The sequence below is a fragment of the Engystomops pustulosus genome, chromosome 9, assembly GCF_040894005.1.
Source record: "Engystomops pustulosus chromosome 9, aEngPut4.maternal, whole genome shotgun sequence".
Taxonomy (NCBI): Eukaryota; Metazoa; Chordata; class Amphibia; order Anura; family Leptodactylidae; genus Engystomops; species Engystomops pustulosus.
In genome coordinates, this window is record NC_092419.1 from 55,860,389 (window position 1) to 55,879,967 (window position 19,579).

Below are 19,579 nucleotides of genomic sequence, written 5' to 3' on the forward strand. Positions count from 1 at the left end.
TTCATTTTTGGGCATTTTATGCATTTTAATAATTTTCTGGGGGTAGGTGGCACCTTTTATTACATTGTGTAAATCTACAGATGTTCTGCTAAATTTAAAATAAACAGCATTTTGTTTTAAGATTTTAGGGAGAAAACATGATAACGGCTTAAAGTACTGGAAATATTGTTTTCATTCTGCAAAATCCAGGACACGGGTATGTGGCGAGATAAATAGACAAGAATGCTTTAGCACTCAGCGTTTATGAGGGAAGAGGACTAAGCCATTTAAAAGGTGTTGGTTTTGTAACAGTTTCCATTCTCCTGAAATATGATGTGCCAATCAAGCTGAATATTGCATGTCATGGGATAATTTACTCTTTTTCCTGGCGATGAGATTTTAAGGGAATGATTGTTAAATTTTGCATGCTAGCACTGGGCGCACGATCCGATTCTATAAAAAGAACTTTTTGTATCATGATAATACTTCAGACACAACTTAGGATCACGCACAGCCATATAAACTGAAAAGCAAAGCAATACCTTTTTTATATAGAAGTGCATAGTTGCCAAACCTTCATAAAATTTAGTACAGATTAATTTATAAAAGTTTACTGACAACTAGATTACTTTAACTGACATTTCAATATTCTGCAATGTCTGCAATGGAAAAAAACCTGGAGCCAAGAGAAAGACAAGATTACCAATTACAAAAAGATCTACGGACACTACATATTTCTGCTGTAAAAATGTGTAATTTATTATACTTTTAGGAGATGGCCAACATCTTTTACTGACTGTGTGCAACACGCTGGGCTATGAACACCTTAAAACCATGTAAAACTGGACATACTGTACATGTAAAAGTTGGCTGAGACCATCATTCTTGTCAGCACACCTTATTATGGGGTCTTCCCACATTCCCCTGATGGCAAATATTGGCAGAAAGGTGGATTGGTAAGTTAAATTACTATGTAAACCTCTGCCAGAGATATCTGTGCATATTGCCTGGTTCACAGGATAAATAGAGAATTACAGTTAAGGGTACATATACACAGCTGTATGCCGGGTGGGCATACCACTGTGCCCTGGAGAGGAGGAGGTGACCCCTCCATAGCGGAAAGTGGCGCATGGCCCGCACATAGGGAAATATAGAGCATGTTTTATCTTTTCCCCGTGTAAGGAGCGGGTCAGTGCCACACGTGTGGCACCATACCACAGGTGGGCCGCCATTGCCGTCTATGGAGTCATATATGCGGCCGCAAAATATGCATCCCCACAGACGGCCTTCTAAATGTACCCTAAAGTTTATTTTGTGTCAGCTTTTGCAGGGATGCCTTAATAAGATTAATTCTATTGTGATCACTTTGCGCATATGCTATAAGGCAGGATGAAGTTCCTGCCTCAGGCACTAAATTGCAGGTCCCTGTTGGGGGCGGAAAATTGCAAGAACCATGGACTAGTGAAACTCTGGCAAGCTGTACTACCTGAAAAATCAGTTACCATGTATTTGATGGGAAGAGCGGTGCAGAACAGACACGCATCCTGTATATATTTGGGGAGTGCTGTATATACAGAGGGTTGCTGTATATACTTGGGAGCTACTGAATGTACTGGGTGCTGCTGTATGTACTGGGTGATGCTGAATGTACTAGGAGCTGCTGAATATACTGGGGTGTGCTGTATGAACAGGCGGTTGCTGTATGAACAGGCGGTTGCTGTATGTACTGTGGGGTGCTGTATATACTGGGAGGCAGTGTATACTGTCTACTGGGGGGGCAGTATATACTATCTACATGGTTGTATATACTGTCTGCTGAAGGTGGTGTGGCTATACATACCATCTACATGTCTGTGTACACTACCCACTGGGGGTGGCATGGCTATGCATACTATGGGGAATCTGTATATCTGCTGGATTTTATTTAAACATGGTGACCTTAGATGGAGTACTGTATATAATTTAATATGGGAGTATGTATATGGGGGCCTTTACAAATTAAATCACTTAGTGGTGTTTCAAAACACAACACTTTATGTGTACCCTGCCATAGTGGGGCTTTATATTATTATGGGGTTCTGTATGTAAGCAGTTCAGGGGGTCTGGCCTTCTCTACATTTTAATCATTTTAATGGTTGCTGTACATACAATTATTTATTTGGGGGACAAAATAAAGGATGTTTTACATCGGGAATAGTGGCCCAATTTTCTGGTGGACTTTGCACCTTCTTTCATGTGCAAACTGCTTCCATGTGTATCTAACCCCTTCCCACCAAGGCCCTTTTCCATTTTTGCATTTTAATTTTTCACTCCCCACCTTCAAAAATCCTTAACTTTTTTATTTTTCCATAGAGCTGCCGGGTTTGTTTTCTGCATAACAAGTTTCACTTCATAGTGACTGCATTTAATATTCAATGCTGTGTACTGAAAAGCGGGAAAAAAATTCCAAATGCAGTGAAAATGGTGGAAAAAGGCAATTGCACCATATTCTTGTGGGCTTGGATTTTACGGCTTTCACTGTGGGCCCCAAATGACATGTGTACGTCATTCTTGGGGTCGGTGTGATCATAGGGATACCCAATTTGCATAGGTTTTATAATGTTTCATACATTGACCAAAAAAAAAAAAACTTAAATTTTTGGTGACTTTTGATGACTTTTGTTTCCAATGCTACAATTTTTAGGACTATACGGCCGTATGATCACTTTTTATTGAATTTTTTTATATTTTTCAAAATGGCAAAAAAGTTACTATTTTTGAATAATTTCCGTTACAGGGTTAAACGTCTGGAATAACCATTATTATATTTTGATAGATCGGACATTTTGAGATGCGATACCTAACATGCCGTTATCTTCGCTATCTGAATGGCACCCACATCTATATAGCAGTGGGTGACAGTAATCGCGAAAGATAATCTGCGACCACCTATACAGTACGGTCACAAGTGTGACTAACACACAGCTCACTCATGCGTAGTCTCTGTTTGTACTCCATCAGATACAATATCAGTAAATTAAGCCTGGCCTGGACTATGACTAGGATAGTGCATGGCACTGTGTTTTTAATTATAACACTAGTTTGAGCACTAAACAATACAAATTGTTAAAGTATTGCTTTTATTATCAAACATATACAGGGTTAACACCCAGCGCAGCCCGTTAGCCCTCTCCATACCACCGCAGCCGGCATGTGACGTAATACTATGTCACATGTCTGACCGTGTGCAACATTTAACATGCAAAGTCCGACAGAAGTGTCTCCAACACCACATTTTAAAGCTGCACTCTGTTGAGGCAATGCAGGGAGCACCATATTTATGAAGAAAGTGTGTCATAATGTGCAGTTTGCACTGTTTTTAGTAAATGTGGGAAAGTGAGTGCAGATGTGTTGTGAAGGAAGTGACTGTGACTCATTTTAAATTTTTGCCTCAGGAAGTAAAAAGTCCAGAATTGGCCCTGATTGTGATGCCACAGTACAGTGAGCTATGAAGAAATAAAATAAATTGTAGATATGTATGCATAGGCTGCATTCACATGTGATTTTATAATAGAGATATTTATATTATACAGTATATCCAGATCTTCCATGTGCCGGACTGAAATCCACGCCATGTAAAACCTGACATAGATTTCAGCTATAACCTGCACCAATATTCCAGCACAGGCTATAGTAAATTCAGCATGCTGGGATTCAAGTGGTGGAAAACACTTCAAAGAAGACCTTTTACCACCTCAATTGTATGGAGATTAGCATATTAGGGGCTGCGATACAGATTCAGTGGTACATTGAATTTTTTTCTAGCCCGCATGGTTGAGGCGATGTCAGTCCCAGTATCTGACCAGTATCTGTGTTCTCTCAGAGAGGAGGAGCTGGGACTGGAGCAGGAGGTGTGGTTATGCTAAGCGTTGCTCATACTGTTTAGCAGGCAATGAACAGTAGTGGTCTGTGATTTCTCTATGTGCATCTAGAGTCTATGTTCACACACATTCTGCTAATATTCAGCAAATGTGAATCTGTTACCATGACAGCCTCAGGTCATACAATAAATGATGTGGAAAGTCCCCATACTGTAATATGTCAGTATATGGTAGGATCAATCAGACAACGTAGCATTAAAGTACCCTAGAGGGACAGAAAAATAGTAAAAAATTAAAATACAAAAGTTTAAATAAAAAAATGAATTAGAAAAACATAAAAATTGAAATCGCCCCCTTTCTCTAAAACTGATATAAAAATTAATAGTAAAAATCATAAATATGTTAGCTATCACCGTGTACCAAAATGTTATTATATATATATATAACAGCTATTCCTGGTATAATTACACCTCCAATTAGTTGGCTTAGTTTATACCAGAAAAATATGCCAAAATCGTGTGCATCCACATAAATACTAGTCTTAGGGAAATCTACCAACAAAATCAAACATGATAAAATATGGACACTTACTCATCCAGGCACAGTGACAACACAGTGTTAACCTTATATTTGTTATCCCTGGCCTCCCCTGATGGTCAGTGACATCATCAGTGTTCTCCCTCCTGCTAAGCAGCGTATAAGCTTAGCAGAGGCTGGGGGATTTTGCATACTCTCCCCATAGGCTTTTGTTGCCTACACTGAGCGTATTATGTCGCTTAGCAGGAGGGAGCAGAATGAAATACATAGCTTGCTACATCTTTTCATTCTCACTTTTTCACAGGATATGTCATATACTGGCAGACGAAGGAAACAACAAAGCCTCCGTCTGCCAGTACAGGCGGTCCTCTACTTAAGCACACCCGACTTACAGATGACCCCTAATTACAAACGGACCTCTGGATGTTGGTAATTTACTGTAGTTTGGTCCTAGGCTATAATAATCAGCTGTAGGAGTTATAAAAGGTGTATGCAAATAAGCTTTATTGTTAATAATGGTTCTTATGACAACCCAACATTTTAAAAATCCAATTGTCACAGAGACCAAAAAAAATATTTGGCTGGAGTAACAATTATAAAGTATACAGTTCTGACTTGCATACAAATTCAACTTAAGAACAAATCTACAGAACCTATCCTGTATGTAACCCTGGGACTGCCTATATATGTTAATAGTTACTCTTGGCATATAGTCAAAACGAGCTGTGAACCCAGCCTAAAATCAACTTTGTTATTTTACCTAGTATATAGCCAGATTCCTGCAGTGAGTCAGATGGGGTGTGTCCTGCTCGATCATGTCCAGTGGCCCCTCCCTTACTTCTACATCTTCATGGAGGCATGGGAAGGAGTAAAAGTTCATGGAGACATGCTGTGCTTTTTTATGTGTTGAGATATAAACATGGATTCGATTTTGCATATTTGACAAGAATTGCTGATTGGTGAGAAGGAGGCAGCGGGCATGGGGAGGAGTAGAAGAGAGTGAAGATGGGTTTACACGCCCACTCTGACTCGCTGCTGGAATCTTGCTGTATGGCAGGTAATTTAACAAAGTTGATTTTATGGGGATGTGAGGGAAGCAATTTATAGCTAAAAGAAAGATGGCATTTAGTTAAAGGAAACCTACCAGCAAAGATCTACCTATTAAGGTAGATCCGATGTCAGGTTCCTCTAATCTAGTGTAGCCCTATGTTTTATTTAGCTAAAACAGTAGTGACCCAAAACTTAAATAAATGTTTTATTTGATATATCCACATTTTATTAAGAGGCTAGTGGGGCATGAGGTAGCTAAGGCTATTCCAAGCCCCAGTAGCCTCTTTGAGTAAGAGGTAGGTGGAAGGTCCTTAAAAATGGCAGCCAGATCTTGTTGCAGTGAGCTCAGCAGAGTTTTGTGGCACATAACCTTTAAAAAAGCATCAGAAAAGTGAGTGTGTGAGCTTGGTGGCGAGTGTGCATTGATCCGAAGTGTGTGCAGAGTCCTAAGTGGGACTTACATTTTAAGGGACTTAAGTTTGAGGGGCTTTAGCAGGTAACTGCTGTATTTTGTGTTACTTTGAAAATTCTTCTTTCTGTGCATATTTCTATTGTGATCCCCATTAGAACAATGGACTCCATAAGTGGCATTGCTACACAGTGTACATCCTGTGCCATGTATGCTTTCCTTGAACAGCCGTTTGAGGGGGAATACTGCTGTGTGGGATGTATGAAAATTGCTCATCTGGAAGCCCAGATTCTGGATCTAAATGAGCAAGTTTCAAGGCTACGGGCAATATGGAGCGAAGTTTGCTGCTCCTGGAGCACAAACTCTCTAGGGAAGATGGGTGTGGGGAGGGAAGTATGGAGGTGCAGAGTGAGGGGCCAGCTAGTTGGGTAACATATAGAAGGCGGGGTAGAGGGAAGATTTGTTGGGAGTCTAGTCCTGATCTGGTGCACCCCAATAAGTTTGCCAGGCTGGCGGATGAGGGGGATATCAGCTCTGGGGTAGCAATGCTGCAGCAAGACATGGCCTCTAGCAACCAGGGGACTGTCTGCTCCAGTAAGAAGGGTAATGGGAGCACAGGAAAGTCAGATAGGTGCTGGTAGTGGGAGATTCAATTATTAGGGGAACACACAGGGCAATCTGTCACAAAGACAGTGTGTTGTTTGCCGGGTGCTCGGGTTCAGCATGTTGCGGATCGGGTTGACAGATTACTGGGAGGGGCTGGTGAGGAACCAGCGGTCATGGTCCACATTGGCACTAATGACAAAGTAAGAGGTAGGTGGAAGGTCCTTAAAAATGATTTCAGGGATTTAGGCCATAAGCTCAGTTCAAGGACCTCAAAGGTAGTTTTCTCCGAAATACTACCTGTACCACGTGACACACCAGAAAGGTGTGTGTCAGGGGGCCCCGTCATCCGACCTGACACAATAAAGAATGGAGGATGTGCACCATTATATCTATATTGTACTGCACATGTCCAGCATAATGTATATGTATATAACATATACTGTGATGTATATATATAATTACTGTGATGTATATATATAATTCTCTTCTGTGTATATGGTCTGTGTACACTGTATGTGAGCATGTTGCATATGGCACTGTAAGTATGTGTATATGCACATGAGTATATTTATATGTGTGAGTATACTAGTATGTATATTTTTAAAGTGGGAAGGGGGGCCCCATGCAGAAGCCTGCTAGGGGGCCCCGTCTCTCCTAGTTACGCCACTGACTGGGCTGACTTTTCTGTCGGCTACAGGCTCTACAGTAGGGATGGGCTGCACCTCAATGGGGAGGGTGCAGCTGTTTTGGGGGAAAAAATGGCTAGAAGGTTGGATGAGTGTTTAAACTAGAGACCTGGGGGGAGGGCAACTACACTTGTGCAGGGCAAATAGACAGTGTAGATAGAGAGCTGGGAAGAGTCATAGTCCATGGAGGAAGAAGGGGGGCTGGAATGAGATTGGGGAATAAGAACAAAAGGAATAGGGATAGGGAAAACCATATAAAGAGCATGCACACAAATGCCAGAAGCCTCACAAACAAAATGGAGGAACTGTAACTCTTGATGTTGGAGCAGAAATATGATATAGTGGGTATCAGTGAGACATGGCTGGACAGTAGATATGACTGGGCGGTTACTATAGATGGTTATAGTCTTTTTTAGAAAGGATTGTATAAATAAAAAGGGGGAGGGGTATGTTTATATGTGAATTCTTGCCTAAAGCCTGTCTGGTGAGATGACAACAGTAATGCAAATGCAAATGTGGAGTCCCTATAGGTAGAGATAAGGGGAAGGAAAAAGAATAATAAAATATTACTAGGGGTTTGTTATAAGGCTCCAAAAATATTGGAGGCAGCAGAGGAAATGCTGATTAGTGAAATGGATGCGGCTTCAAAGCATGGTGAAGTACTTATCATGGGGGACTTCAACTATCCTTATCAACAGACCTGATAGGGTATCAAAACTACAGGTTGGGGGGAACCTGAGGAATAGTGATTAGAGATGAGCGAGCACTAAAATGCTCGGGTACTCGTTATTCGAGACAAACTTTTCCTGATGCTCGAGTGCTCGTCTCGAATAACGAGCCCCATTGAAGTCAATGGGAGACTCGAGCATTTTTCAAGGGGACCAAGGCTCTGCACAGGGAAGCTTGGCCAAACACCTGGGAACCAAAGAAAAGGATGTAAACACCACGGAAATGGACAGGAAACAGCAGGGGCAGCATGCATGGATGCCTCTGAGGCTGCTTAATTGCACCATTATGCCAAAATTATGGGCAACAGCATGGCCATGACAGAGTGACCGAATGAGGCTAGATAGCATCTAAAACATGCAATAATTGACCCTGACACTATAGGGGACGGCATGCAGAGGCAGCGGCAGCAGTGGCAGGCTAGAGAGTGTCATGGCGACATACCCTAAATGGACTCAGGCTTCACCAAAGGAGGTGAGCAAGAAGCGCTGAAATGATTTCCTATGTGAACAAAAGGTTGAAGGTATATTTAGTCGATAACACAGCATGGTGGTGACATAGTGACCAAGTTCCATAACGTATCTGGTGAAACACCCGAAAAATGAGCCTGACACAGCTCTTTTCATAAGGGAACGACATGTGGAGGCAACCATGGAGACGACTTCCATGATTAAGAGCAACAGTATGGGGCATTCATATTGCGCTGCTATGATTGCAACTTCAGGTCTCCAGCATGGCGGCGACAGATGGGCCGAGTTCCACTATGTATCTGGTGAAACACCTGAAAATTCTGCCTGACACAGCTCGTTTGATAAGGGGATGATGTGCTGCATATCCTCTCGTGCTCCAGCGTCTGGGGTATAGAGTTGAAAGTTGCGCATGGAGACATTGGTGGACGCTGTGGAGGTGAAATGGACAGGAAACAGCAGGGGTAGTATGCATGGATGCCTCTGAGGCTGCCTAATCTTGGGATGGAGCTGGCGGTCCGCTGCCAGGCGAGCTTTCGCCTGTCCAAGCCCCTGTCTCTCGGCTCCTCCCCACCCAAAATGGGCCTGGGAGCCAGAAGCGTTTAATTTGAAAAAATTATTATTTTTCAAAGCAGACAGGGTCGTTTGAAAATTTAATCTAGGAATAATGGAATAGGATAGCGGTTCTATTTTTAATTGTTTTGTCGGAAATGGTTCCATGATTAAGAGCGACAGTATGGAGCATCCATATTGCGCTGCTATGATTGCAACTTCAGGTCTCCAGCATGGCGGTGACAGATGGGCCTAGTTCCATTATGTATCTGGTGAAACACCCAAAAATTCTGCCTGACACAGCTCGTTTGATAAGGGGACGATGTATGGAGGCAGTAAAGTAGTAGTAGATTAAAGGTGCTGCAGTTAAAACTATGTTAGTTGGATCTTGGGATGGAGCTGGCGCACCGCTGCCAGGCGAGCTTTCGCCTATCCAAGCCCCTGTCTCTCGGCTACTCCCCAAACAGCACTTTTAAGAACCTTTTGTATAAGATCAAGTGTAGTAGTGTTCTTATAAGTTTGGGTTATGGCGGGTGAGGGGAATGTAAACAGATGCGCAAGAAGCGCTGAAATAATATCGGCAAATGATAAAAGTTTGCCAGTATATTTTGTGGATTACACAGCAGGGTGGCAACAAAGTTAACAAGTTTGATGTGGAAGCCATGAAAACAACCCAAAATTCTGCCTGACACAGTTTGTTTGATAAGGGGACCATGTATGGAGGCAGCTATATGTACGACTTTTGGAGGCAGCTATGGCGATGACGTGTGGAGGTAGCAATGGAGACAACGTGTGGAGGCAGCTAAAAAGACGACGTGTGGAGGCTGCTATGGAGACAATTTAATTTGGATAGTGCCTGTATGTGGCAGTCCAAAAAAGTTTTCAAACCAGAGGAGCAGGTAGGTGGTCCTCCAGAAAAATTAAATGGATTGAGTGCCTGTATGTGGCAGTCCAAAAAAGTTTTCAAACCAGAGGAGCAGGTAGGTGGTCCTCCAGAAAAATTAAATAGATTGAGTGCCTGTATGTGGCACTCCCAAAAATTGTTTAAAACAGAGGACTGGGTAGGTGGCCCTCCAGAAAAATTAAATACATAGAGTAATATAGCTAGAGACAGTTGGCCCTGGCAAAAAATAGCCAGTTTCCTCTGCTTTAGTGTACAAAGAGGAGGAGAAGGAGGACAATGAGGAGGAGGAGTGCATACATTATTCAGGTTGAGCTTCTTTCACCTGGTGGAGAATGAAAATCCGGAGAAATCCAGGCTTTATTCATCTTGATAAGCGTCAGCCTGTCAGCGCTGTCAGTCGACAGGCGTGTACGCTTATCGGTGATGATGCCACCAGCTGCACTGAAAACCCGCTCGGACAACACGCTAGCGGCAGGACAGGCAAGAACCTCCAAGGCGTACAGCGCCAGTTCGTGCCACATGTCCAGCTTTGAAACCCAGTAGTTGTAGGGAGCTGTGTGATCATTTAGGACGATGGTATGGTCAGCTACGTACTCCCTCTCCATCTTTCTGTAAAGATCAGCCCTACTCTGCCGAGACTGGGGACAGGTGACAGTGTCTTGCTGGGGTGACATAAAACTGGCAAAGGCCTTGTAAAGCGTACCCCTGCAAGTGCTGGACAAGCTGCCTGCTTGCCTACTCTCCCTCGCTACTTGTCCCGCAGAAGTACGCCCTCTCCCGCTAGCGCTGTCAGAAGGGAAATACTGTTTCAGCTTGTGCACCAGGGCCTGCTGGTATTCATGCATTCTCACACTCCTTTCCTCTCCAGGGATGAGAGTGGAAAGATTTTGCTTGTACCGTGGGTCCAGGAGAGTGAACACCCAGTAATCGGTGCTGGAATAAATTCTTTGAATGCGAGGGTCACGGGATAGGCAGCCTAGCATGAAATCTGCCATATGTGCCAGAGTCCCAACGCGCAAGAAATCACTCCCCTCACTGGCCTGATTGTCCATTTCCTCCTCCTCCAACTCCTCTTCTTCTGCCCATACATGCTGAACAGTGAATGACTGAACAATGGTCCCCTCTTCTGTCTCGCCAACAATCTCCTCCTCTTCCTCCTCCACCTCCTCCGATATGCGCTAAGAAACAGACCTAAGGGTGCTTTGGCTATCAACAAGGGAATCTTCTTCCCCCGTCTCTTGTGATGAGCGCAAAGCTTCCGACTTCATGCTGACCAGAGAGTTTTTCAACAGGCCAAGCAGCGGGATGGTGAAGCTGATGATGGCGGCATCGCCACTGACCATCTGTTTTGACTCCTCAAAGTTACTCAGCACCTGACAGATATCAGACATCCACGTCCACTCCTCATTGTAGACTTGAGGAAGCTGACTGACCTGACTACCAGTTCTGGTGGAAGTTGACATCTGGCAGTCTACAATCGCTCTGCGCTGCTGGTAAACTCTGGATAACATGGTTAATGTTGAATTCCACCTCGTGGGCACGTCGCACAACAGTCGGTGAGCGGGCAGTTGGAGGCAGCGCTGCGCTACCCTGAGAGTGGCAGCATCTGTGCTGGACTTCCTGAAATGCACACAGATGCGGCGCACCTTCGTGAGCAAATCAGACAGATTGGGGTATGTCTTGAGGAAACGCTGAACTATGAGATTTAACACATGGGCCAGGCATGGCACATGTGTCAGTCTGCCGAGTTGCAGAGCCGCCACCAGGTTACGGCGGTTGTCACACACAACCATGCCTGGCTTCAGGTTCAGCGGTGCCAGCCACAGATCGGTCTGCGCCGTGATGCCCTGTAATAGCTCTTGGGCGGTGTGCCTTTTATCGCCTAGGCTCAGCAGTTTGAGCACCGCCTGCTGTCGCTTAGCGTTGGCACTGTTGCTGTGCCTAGAGCTACCGACTGATGGCGCCCTGCCCACGGATGGTAATTCGGAGGAGGAGGTGGAGGAGGGGTGGGAGGAGGAGGAGGCATAGTAGGCCTTTGAGACCTGGACCGAGGTAGGCCCCGCAATCCTCGGCGTCGGCAGTATATGACCAGCCCCAGGGTGAAACTTGGTCCCAGCCTCCACCAAGTTAACCCAATGTGCCACCAGCGATACATAGTGGCCCTGCCCGGCAGCACTCTTCCACGTGTCCGTGGTCAGGTGGACCTTGTCAGAAACGGCGTTGGTCAGGGCAAGGATGATGTTATATGACACGTGCTTGTGCAGGGCTGGGACAGCACATCGGGAAAAGTAGTGGCGTCTGGGGACCGAATACCGAGGGGCGGCCGCCGCCATGAGGTTTCGAAAGGCCTCGGTCTCTACCAGCCTATAGGGCAGCATCTCCAGGCTAAGCAGTTTGGAGATGTGGACGTTGAGGGCTTGGGCGTGTGGGTGGGTTGCACTATACTTCCTTTTGCGCTCCAGCGTCTGGGGTATGGAGAGCTGAACGCTGGTGGATGCTGTGGAGGATCGTGGAGATGCTGTGGAGGATCGTGGAGATGCTGTGGAGGATCGTGGAGATGCTGTGGAGGATCGTGGAGGCGAAGATGGGGTTTTCGCACGCGAGGTGTTTGGGCCGGGGTCCTGGGCAGGGGGCTGACTAGCAGATAACACAGGGGAAGGAGCAGTGGTGTGCCCGGCCGGAGGTGAACGGGCTTGGTGCCATTGAGTGGGGTGTTTAGCATTCATATGCCTGCGCATACTGGTGGTAGTTAAGCTAGTAGTGGTGGAACCCCTGCTGATCCTGGTTTGGCACAGGTTGCACATCACAGTCCGTCGGTCATCCGGTGTTTCTTTAAAGAACCTCCAGACTTCTGAAAATCTAGCCCTCGCCACGGGAGCTTGACTACGGGAAACATTTGGCGCTGATGCACCAGCTCTGGCCCTGCCTCTCCTTTTGGCCCCACCACTGCCTCTTCCAACCTGTTCTGCTATAGGACTCGCCTCCATCTCAGAAGCACTGTGTTCACCCGGCCTATCAACCCAGCTTGGGTCTGTCACCTCATCATCCTCCGATCCCTCAGTCTGCTCCCCCCTTGGACTTCCTGCCCTGACAACAACTTCACCACTGTCTGACAACCGTGTCTCCTCATCGTCCGACACCTCTTTACACACTTCTTCCACTACGTCAATAATGTCATCATCACCCACAGACTGCGACCGGTGGAAAACCTGGGCATCGGAAAATAGCTCAGCAGCAACCGGACAAGTGGTTTGTGACTTTGGGAAGGGTCCAGAAAACAGTTCCTCAGAGTATGCCGGTTCAAATGCAAAATTTTGCTGGGAGGGGGCAGACTGGGGGGAAGGAGGCTGAGGTGGAGGAGCTGGAGGAGTGCTGATTTCGGTGACATGGGTGGACTGCGTGGAAGACTGACTGGTGGACAAATGGCTAGAAGCATTGTCCGCAATCCACGACATCACCTCTTCGCACTGTTCTGGCCTCAACAGTGCTCTACCACGAGTCCCAGTAACTTGAGACATGATGAACCTAGGGAGTGTAGCTCTGTGGCGTTCCCCTGCTCTCTCATCAGTAGGTGGTGTCTCACCCCGCCCAGGACCACGGCCTCTGACCCCTGCAGTAGTTGGACGCCCACGTCCATGCCCTCGTCCTCTCCCCCTAGCCCTCGGGTTAAACATTTTCCAAATTAAAGTGTAAACTTTACTTTTTTTTTTTTTTAAACAAAACGATGCTATCCTATTGCTATGGCTAGTTTCTAACCTACACTGACAGCACACAACTGGATTTTGTGCTGTGCCTGATGACTTTGAGTTATAAAAAGAAATAAATGTAAAAAAAAATAAATCAGCAGACTCTGTCTAATTCAAATCAAACCCCTAATAAATTGTCCCACTTTGGTGTTTGAGGTGGATATGTGTGTCACTAAGAGCTAAACACAACGGTAGCAAGTCTCCCTGCAAATTACTCACAATATGGTACTAGCTGCACTACTAATGGCAGCAAGCCCAGCCACAAGGAAACCAAAAAAAAGTAAAATATAACGCTATTGTAGACCTAAATAAGCCGTTGGGGTTCTCCTATGGCTATTTTCTAGCCTACACTGAAAGCACACTGCTTTGCCAGATTACTTTGAGTTATAAAAAGAAATAAACGTAAAAAAAAAAAAAATCAGCAGACTCTGCCTAATTCAAATCAAACCCCTAATAAATTGTCCCACTTAGGTGTTTGAGGTGGATATGTGTGTCAATAAGAGCTAAACACAATGGTAGCAAGTCTCCCTGCAAATTACTCACAATGTGGTGCTAGCTGCACTACTAATGGCAGCAAGCCCTAAGAAGGGCTGTTGGGTTCTTGTAGAATCACTCCTGCCTAACACTATTCTAATAGAACACCCTAACGCTTTCCCTGACCAGCAGCAGTTCTCTCCCTAGCGGCATCCAGACAGAGAATGATACGAGCAGCGCGGGCAGGGACTTGTCTATTCCAGGGTCACCTGATCAGGCCAGCCAACCACTGCTATCGACGTGTAAGGGTACCACGTCATGCTGGGTGGAGTGCAGAGTCTCCTGGCTTGTGATTGGCTCTGTTTCTGGCCGCCAAAATTCACAACGGCGGGAGATGCCATTTTCTTGAGCGGGCGAAGTATTCGTCCGAGCAACGAGCAGTTTCGAGTACGCTAATGCTCGAACAAAATATCATTGATTTTGTATTACGCTTTACTAAGAACGTTAGGGAAGGGGCAACCAACACTCTAAACTTCAGGAGAGCAAATTTTCAGCAACTAAGGGAAGACCTTAAAGGCATAGACTGGTATAATGTTCTCAAAGACAAAAGCCCCCCCCCAAAAATGGGACTTTTTCTCATATATTCTGAAAAAGTCCTGTGAGAAACACATACCTTAAGGGAAAAAGCATAAGAGGAACAAGAAAAAGCCAATGTGGCTAACTAGTCTGGTAAGGAAAGCAATAAGCGAGAAAGATAAGGCGTTTAAGGTGCTAAAACGTGAAGGTAGCGATGAGGCATTACAGGAGACAAAGTAAGAAAAAAAGTTGAAGGAGTGGCACAGTGGTATTTTGGATTAAGATCCGTGTGGGTGCACGCTTCAGGGAATCTGGCTCAAAAGACCCTTGCGTATATAAATCCAACAACAGGGAAGCAGCACTCCAAGTTAAAGGACACCTGTCATCAGGTCTGTGTCACTTGTCCTGTCACTACTACCTGTTGGAGCAGCTCACAAGGATCCCATCCCAGCCTTTATCTAGTTATTTCATACATTATTCATTGTAAAATCATCTATTTTTTATCATGTACATGAGGCTGGTCACATTGTCAGAGGCAGTGATGTCACCCCTGTTACCCCTCCCCTCTCCTCCCCCTGCCCATGTCTGTGTGTAATGTATAGTAAAGTATTGCTAGTGTGTGCTGCATCTGCTGACATGCTGCATCCTCCTAATATACAGGTGACAGACACAGATATCAGCTACACATGAATCTGACCTGTTCTGCTGTAACATGGCTGCCTGGAGCTGCTGTATCTCTCCTAAACACACACACATGCACACACAGGCTGCAGGGGGCGTGGCCACCAGCACCAGGAAGCACATCATTATACAGCCTCACATCATTATACAGGCTGTCAGTCAAGCACTGAGGGTGTGGCTGTACCTCCCACTCATGAATAGAGTGGACAGCTTGAATATGCTAATGCTTCATTGGACATTTCGCAGGTCATTTGCATACAGCTTTAGGACCTCATTGCTTAGGTTTACAGGCATGTAGAGGGACAATGAAGGGATAGAGGCAATGCTCTCTAATGGCAGTTTATGAAAATATATTTAGTTTAGGGGGGTTATTTTGCATGACGGGTTCTCTTTAAGTAGTGGTATTTATTTCACCAGTGGAAAAAGATAATGGGGCAGATTTATCAAGTGTCTGAAAATCAGAATATTTCCAGTTGCCCATGGCAACCAATCACAGCTCCCCTTTAAAATATTCATGAGCACTGGGAAAAAGAAAGCTAAGCTGTGATTGGTTGCCATGGGCAACTGGAAATATTCTGACTTTCAGACACTTGATAAATCTGCCCCACTATCTTTTTCCACTGGTGAAATAAATACCACTACTTAACTTGGAGTGCTGCTTCCCTGTTGTTGGATTTATAGAGGCATTACAGGATTATAGAGAGAAAAATAAATCCTGTAAAAAGCAGATAAAGGCTGCAAAAATAGAGACTGAGAGAAAAATTGCCAGGTAGAGCAAAAATAATCCCAAATTATTTTTCAAGTATATAAATGATAAGAAACTAAAAACAGAGAGTGTGGGTCCCCTTAGAAATAACATGGGGGTCATGGTGGAAGGAGATGAGGAAAGGGCCAATCTACTGAATGTCACCTTCTCAACTGTCTTTACCCAGGAAAATCCCCTGGTGGAAGACACAATGAGGAATAATGTAAATTCTTTTTGGAATGTCAACAGTTTAACCCAGGAAGGGGTACGGCGCCGCCTCGCAACCACTAAGATAGATAAATCACCGGGTATTGGTAGATGGTAAACTTAATTTTAGTGACCAAAGCCAGGTGGCTGCTGCTAAAGCAAATAAAATTATGGGATGTATCAAGAGAGGAATAGATTCTCATGATAAAGATATAGTTTTGCCCTTATACAAATCCCTGGTCAGACCACACATGGAATATTGTGTACAGTTTTGGGCACCAGTGTATAAAAAGGATATAGTAGAGTTGGAACGGGTACAGAGGAGAGCAACCAGGATTATTAGGGGAATGGGGGAACTAGAATACACTGACAGATTACAAAATTTGGGATTATTCAGTTTAGAAAAAAGACGACTGAGGGGAGACCTCATTACAATGTACAAATACCTGAACGGACAGTACAAGGATCTCTCCAAAGATCCTTTTATACCTAGGCCTGTGACCAGGACAAGGGGGCATCCTTTACGCCTACAGGAGAGGCGATTCTACTATAACCATAGACAAAGGTTCTTTACTGTAAGAGCAGTGAGACTATGGAACTCTCTGCCGCAGGAGGTTGTTATGGCGGACTCTATGTACATGTTCAAGAGAGGCCTGGATGACTTTCTGGAGAGAAAAAATATCACGAGTTATGGGGATAAAATATTTATTTAATTCTTAAAGGTTGGAATTGATGGACTTGCGTCTTTTTCCAGCCTTATATACTATGATACTATGATAATATGAATCCCTCCTTCCCACCTGTCTTCCTAGTTTAGTGGAACCAGCCTCCGGATTTACCTTATTAGGTAGATCCATGATGGTAAGTTTCCTTTAATCAGGTGCTATGGGAACCTGTCATTAGCTGTATTTGTGAAAATGTGATGACAGATTCCCTTTAAATAATCATCAGTTCATACAAAATTCCACTCTATTAAAATAAAGGGATGACAAAAGAAACTAAATTATAGCATAGATGGTGGTTAGAAAATTCCACATCCAGGGCTGGGTTCTCAGAGCTGTTTGTATAGAATTAAATGAAGCAAATTCAGGCCAAGAGATACTGGTGCAAAGCACCAAGGTTCAAGCATAAGCAAACAGAGTTCAGCACAGGTGGAATTTGAGCATTAAGATTCAGTTTCTATGTCAGAGAAGGCAGCAAAGATAGAAGCGGAAATACAGAGTTGAACAGAGTTGTAGAAGCAGCCGGACAAGGAACACGAGCAGAAATGCAGATTACATCTGCATCATCTAGCATACTAGAAGTATTTGTGCTTAGGCACCTTCCCTTTATAAGAAGTCTATTTTAATTGCATTCTAAACAATTACAACACCATGCAGAACCTCTAACACAAAAGAATAAAATAACATTACCATGCAATAAATTGCATTCATTGTTATACCGTATTTTCCGGACTATAAGGCGCACTTAAAAGCCTTGGATTTCCTTGGAAATCCAAAGTGCGCCTTATAGTCCGGTGCGCCCTATATGAGGGCAGCGGACCCTACTTACATAGGTCCCCGCTACCGGAGACAGCAGATCTCCAGCGGGAACTGCAGACCACGCGGCACGAACAACTTCTGCCGTGTGGTCTGCTGTTCCCGCTGGAGATCTGCTGTCTCCGGTAGCGGGGACCTATGTAAGTATTCCATTCTCCACCTCCCCCTCACCTTCCCCGCGTTCCGCGTCTCTTCTCGGCGTCGCGTCCCGTCGGGTCTCCGCTCCGCCCCCCGGACCTCCGCCACGCCCCCGACCCTGCACCTTATAGTCCGATGCGCCCTATATATGGAATTATTACATATATAAGGCGCATCGGACTGTTGCGCCTTATATTCCGGTGCGCCTAATGGCCCGGAAAATACGGTAAGTTGATCCACATATGGGGTGTCCCCGTACTCAGATGAAACTGCAAAATATATTTATAGATGCATTTTATACTTTTATACAGCTTAATTGGCCAATTTTTAAGGGCTATATGAACATATTAATAACGAAATTAGAAAATTCCAAATAAAACCTTAATTTTAATTTCTGTAAAATAGTTACATGCTATATGCTGTTCTGAATAGTTTCAGGGTGACGTAATTAGAATGGAGGGATTTGTAGGGGTTTATATTAATCTTACTACAAAAACCCCTATAGAAATAAAATGGTCCCTAAAATAATGAATTTTGTTGAACATGCTGTTTAATTTGTGACCTTTCTAGCATTGTAATAAAACAAAAGGTCACTTATAAAATTACACCAACACAGAGCTGAGATATGGCAAATGTTAATTAGTAACTAATTTGGGCAGTAAGTCTATCAGTTTGAAAAACTGAACATTTAGAATTTTAAAAATAGCTAATTTTTCAAAATTTTTGGCAAATTCACCCTTTTTTCATAAATAAATTCAAAATATTGGTATTTTATCCACTGAGAATGTGTATATTTTTTGAAAAAAAAAAAATTCATTGAGCCAAATAAATAAAATTTCAAAATTTCGACCGATTTTGTTTTAACCCTTGAGAAACAATTAACCTCTTCAAGACGCAGCCAGTTTATATGTTAAAAAAAACTCAAAAACCACATTTGAGTGTATATTGCTCAATACTCCAAGTTCATGTCCCTATCTAGAATTCAAAAAATGGGAATAGTCCTCAGATTGGGATCCCTCAGAATCAGAGGGCTCACAACCCCTAGGAGGAAGGGGAAACCAAGGAAAAGAATCCAAGAGTTCTAATTCGCGTAAGGGGCAGAGGTAGAGGAACCAGAGGAGGGAGAGGTAGTAGAGGATCAAGAGGTAGAGGGGTGAATCGCCAACTAGCTCTAATAGAGAATATATTTAAGGGCAAGAAATACCTATCTCCGACTACCTATTAAGAGGAAGGAAGGAGGCTCAAAAAATGTAATTCTCCTATTCCCCTCTACTACAGATTATAAATCTTTCATAGAGAGCTTTGTACAATGATGTAGTGACTGTCCTATCAAAAGGACTATCATTTGTCCCTGTCCCACATGTTGACATATTTGAATGGGTGAAGGATTTGAATCTCTTTTGCCGTCACCTCAAATGGAAATTTTTTTTCAAGATACATGATTTTTACAATCTAGAGGCTCTGCTGGAGGAGGGTGAGAGAACTCCAGGACAAGGCCCCTTTACCAATCCAAGTCACAGCACCAGTTCTCCCAATTGATGTTTTTTAAAAGTGGTAACTGACCAGCTATGTGCCCTAGATACAAGATGCACCACACAATTCAATCTCTCCATGGGTGAGCAGGAAGCCCTGAGAAATCTTGGTAATGACACTACAATTGTCATTAAACCATGTCAGTGGGGGAAAGTGGTCATGCTG